At 41.0% G+C, this 4,990-nt stretch overlaps 1 long non-coding RNA gene across 1 annotated transcript; it reads left to right on the top strand.

Annotated features, from left to right (window-relative positions):
* Window positions 1-758: 758 nt before the first annotated feature.
* LOC122146567 lies at window positions 759-1,928 on the top strand. Its single transcript, XR_006161071.1, has 2 exons — window positions 759-931; window positions 1,177-1,928. It is a non-coding gene; the product is annotated as an uncharacterized LOC122146567 (long non-coding RNA).
* Window positions 1,929-4,990: the final 3,062 nt, after the last annotated feature.

Raw genomic sequence — 4,990 nt, 5'->3', positions numbered from 1 at the left:
CCAGGTTTAACTGTAATAAAGAAAGTAGTATTTGGGTGTAATAAACCTTTGAAAACCTCTAAAACTCTTAAGTAGTTGCCTTGGTGGCACTTTTTCGGTCCTCCAAAACTAGGGTCCTAGAAATGCATTCCTGGGACTGCAGTTCTCCGACTCGGTAGGTGGCGCTGTCACAAAAAAACTAGGATCCTAGAAATGCGGTCCTGAAATTGGGGCCTCTGGTATTGCAGACAGATAATATTGGGCGCCAGTGCTTGTGGTGCGGCTGTTGGATGTGTATTTACCAATTCTCACTATCTGTTGCCTATCTGTCAGAAAGCTGGTGATCCATTCATTTGACAGAGGGACAGAGAGCTGGGTTAGATTGGTCTGGAGGAGTGTTGGGATGATGGTGTTGAAAGCTGAGCTAAAGTCCACAAACAGGATCCTCACATAAGTCCCTGTTTTATCCAGATGTTGCAGGATGAAGTGAAGTCTCATGTTGACTGCATCATCCACGGACCTGCAGTGGGTCAAGTAAGGGTCCAGTAATGCCTTCAGATAAGCCAACGCTGTTAAGTTCATTTAGGAATTGAGTGAGATATATTCATCATTATTAAAGTAAGGAAATGTCTATCTGATCAAATGCAATTAACCTTGATCAAAAACAGCAAATCTATTGGTTGTGAACCCGTAGGAAATAAGGAAGCTGATTGGCCATCAAAACTTCACATGTTAAATAGAACCAGGTGTGCTTTGTTGATTTTCAGAGTGCAGAGGGATCTCTGTTGGTAAAGTGAATGTGCTTCGCCTACCCAAGTTGGTGTTGATACTGGTATAAAACCAAAGGAGAAAGATTGCTAAAGCATGTATGGATGTAACCATTGAGTTTGGAGTTTGTTCAAAGACGGCTGGGAAAAGCCACAATGTGTTCATCAGCTTTGAGACGCTACTGGTAGGATAAAGACCCTTTTTATTTAATACAGATTGTTTAAAAGACCAATTAGGAATGTCTTGCAAGTTGTTTGTTAATGCTAGCAGGTTTAGCATCTAACATGATTTTGTGTTGTTGAAACGTTATGTACTTTGTGATTTGTGAGTATTCTAATAACATTGGTTGTAATTTAAAAGAGTTAAACATCTCTAAATATCTGTATTACTGTGTGTAGTGACTCATATTTATATATTTTCTCTGTATAGGTTATTAACCTATGGTGCTGTACATCGTCTCCCTCTTAGAGTGCTTGTGACTGATGTACAGTACCAGCTGCTCCTCATCCTCTATCTCCTGGGCCAGAACAGCTCCAAGCCCCCTGTCCGAGGCGTCCGTCTGCAACAAGAAGGGGAGCGAGATGTCAGGGGAGTGTAACAGCGGTCCGCCACACAGGGCAGCCTTTACCTGGGTTAAAGCCTGCTGACACAGCTCTGTCCACTGGACCGGATCTGCCGTTTCCTTTTAAGTGAGTCAGTCACCGGGCTGGTGAGGTCCGAATAATTAGGTACAAACCTTCTATAATATCCCGCCAGCCCCAGGAACTGCCTCACCTCCTTTTTTGGTCTTGGGTCTTGGGCAAGTCGCAACCGCTGCAGTTTTATTAATTTGGGGACACATCAGCCTGTGGCCCAAGTGGAAGCCAAGATACCGGACCTACACACACCCTATCGCACACTTCATTGGGTTGGCCATTAGACCAGCCCTCCTCGGTGCCCCCAGCATGGCACACAAGCGCTCCATATGCCGCAGATAGGCAGTGGCATATGCAGCATGTGGCCATAAGATTTTGTCCATGAGGCATTGAAACGTGGCCGGTGCCCCAAAAGGAAGCATAACAAACTGGTGTAATCCAATGGTGTTGTGAACGCTGTTTTTTCTGTGGATAATGGAGATAAGGGGATCTGTCAATATCCTTTTGACAAATCCAGTGTCAAATAAAATTGAGCTGTACCCAGCCGATCAAGCAATTCGTCATTGGCTTTGCATGGATATGCGTCGAATTTCGACACGTCACTTGCATCATTGATTCCGCCTCGCTCCACTTTTTGAGGAGGTTGAGGTGGTAAATTTGATGTGCTCCGCCCCTCTCTGTACGAATTACCTCATAATTAAGATCTCCAATTCGCCGTGTGACCTCAAAGGGTCCTTTTCACTTGGCGAGTAATTTGGTGCAAATTTACGTAGTCTGGCTCCCCTGTTATACCTGTCCTCGGCCTGTTAGTCAGAAGAGCCAGACTATCCTTGCAAATTTGGAACTGCCCCACTTTATAAAAACAGCCATTGTGTGTAGATGCATTGTAGGCTACTCTGCAGGTTCAGGAAACAGTCCTCCATAAAATGTGTAACACGGGGCAACAAGTTAAGTATTCTGTGTATTAAACTTGATAACTTTTAGAATGGGCCTAGGTTCGACTCTGGGAGGATTTAAGAATGACTCGTTGGGCCACTTATAGTAAATGAATTAACAGCCAGCAGTTTTTAATACAAACACAAGAAAATAATATCTTAAACAATTTTCACAGTTTGAATGAATACACAGTTTTCTGGTTCCCACTCAACATCGGTAAATGAAGTGAAAAAAAAAAGGTTTGGGATTGAGTCCAATGTCTATGAAGTCCAGGAGTCAAAACAAATAAACAAAGTCTCAATAATCCTTCAGTTCCCCTGTAGGTATGTGAAACTCTCAAATGTTAGTGTGTAAAATGTGTGTAGTTATTTCTACCCAGGTAGTGTGTGTGCGTATGAGATCTCAGCGAATCTGTGCAGAATCACGACAATTTGAATTGTAGATCAGGGCTCTGGCTCACCATTCGAACAGTCACACGAGAAGAATCAGCGTTCAAAAAAACAATCTGCACAAAACAATGCAGTCACATTAAACATCTCTGAATTTCATCAACTTCAACAATGATATTTTCTGTCAGTTGGACAAAATGTCTGTAAAAACATGTTAAATAGCTCGTGACAACATTTGTCAATATAACCATGCTTAAAATAACTTAGAAATGCGGCATCTCTCTGTACAACGTATTTCTTTTCACTTGTTGGCATTTTCATACTTGTGAATGATGCAATCGTTCAACCGAACGGATTAACACCAATTAATTAACTCTGTACATACTTAAACATACAAAAATACCTTCTTAACATCATAGATAACTCTGACTGTTTTTTTATAACACGTGTAGAGAAAGATCAATGTATAGTAATGCATAAACAAGCAAAACTCACCAGAGTTCTCACAAAATGAAAAGTCGTAATCAAAAGACTGCTCTTAAAGAAAGAAGATACATTAAAATTGAGAAACATAACAAAATTGATTAATTTTCTAGGAGTGCATGCTAAGCTCATGCGGTTTCAGCAGGTTTCTTCGTCTGAACTATGTAGACGCAATTGACTCAACATGAATACCATAGCGTTAAAGCGTAAATCGTGGTATTGCGCAAAAATACGAGTTTTTTTTTTTTTAGAGCTATACAAATTAAAGGAAGTTGACAATGAATTTATCATATGATTAAACTAATTAAATGTGCAATTTAAGGGCGTTATAAATGCGCTGCACACATCTGAATATTTGGGTTGAACTGTTCTGGAACAGTGCTGTAAATACAACTTAATCACTGATTTCTAGTTGTGTCCTCTTTTGGAAGCCCAAACAAAGTGGTTTTGCTTTCACAACGAAACACACAGCGTCACACGGTGGGCTAGAGTGAGTGGCTGGCGGGCTTGCGGTAACCACATGTGACGACCCCGAGCTGGACACAGCTTCATCCATGGTGAAAGCTGATCCGGCGATCCACACCACAGAGTTGATGTATGTCCTCAGTGACCAACACGGATCAGTTCTAGGATACCGTCCTCTTTTGGAAGGCTAAACAAAGTAGTTTCACACAGTGTCTCCACGACATGGCGGTGGCGACAACAACAATACTACAGTGAGAATAAAAGTTACGCCTTCTTTCTTTGCATGAACATTTGGGCGGCATTATGCAAATCTTCCCACGCAGTGACACAACGCTGCATGTTTAAACGAGGCGTTTTAGGATGGCGTGGACAATTCTTAACTTTTATAAAGAATATCTCTTTGGGTTTGAGACTTTAGTCTTGGCAACTTTAGGGATCTTTTCTATGCATGAACAGCTTGTAACACTCCAAAAAGAAAGGAAAATTTGAAATCGCATCATATGAACCCTTTAATTGACCATTCGCAAAGAACTTGATTGACAGGCGATCTGACCAATCATAACACCAAATCTGACATTTTGTCCCACACACAAATCAGAGGCGAATTTCAAACGGAAGTGAGCATCCTTATGCCATACTCCCTTCGAAAGGTAGAGCCCTTGAAGTGTTTTCTTTGAAGGGTGCAGGGCAGTACTGTCTCATATAAGCATTTGGAACCCTTGACGAAGGTAATGCCTGACCAAATTTTACCCTGACAATGCTGCACGTGTGTGCAGCATTCAGCACACCATCAGTTGTTGCAAATAAATAGTTCTTCTCAAATATTGTCTAATTGTGTCTTATTTACTATTAAACTTTTTCAAACTAAACTTGCTTACACTACAATCTTAAATCATATTTCTGTCACTGACGAAGAATATTTTGTCTTACATTAAAATGCTAACACTTGTAGGCTTGTTTTGGCCTTGTTTTTAAAGACGCAGTTGCTTATTTGTCTCGTGAGAGATGGCAACAGTGCTGGTAGCCAGTCAGAGAGTGATGTGTGATGTGGGCTCTCTTGGGGATATTGTAGACGAGTCGTGCTGGGTTTTGAATCATTTGTAGTTTATGCTTAGTAGCGATTTGAATTTATATTTATGGTCAAAATCCAACCTTGCAGAAGTTATAGTCTCAGTTATGAGTTCAATTCACCTTGTTTTGGTCACAGTCTTGACTCGAACTTTAGGTCTTGCTTTTGAATTGATTAAGGTGATCTCGAGCACAGAACTAGATGACAATATTATAAAGGGGCATACAAGGATTTATAAGCTTCACATAACTGTGTTGACAACTAAA

The sequence above is a fragment of the Cyprinus carpio genome, chromosome A11 (genome assembly GCF_018340385.1).
Source record: "Cyprinus carpio isolate SPL01 chromosome A11, ASM1834038v1, whole genome shotgun sequence".
Classification (NCBI taxonomy): Eukaryota; Metazoa; Chordata; class Actinopteri; order Cypriniformes; family Cyprinidae; genus Cyprinus; species Cyprinus carpio.
This window is presented reverse-complemented; position numbering and strand designations above follow the sequence as displayed.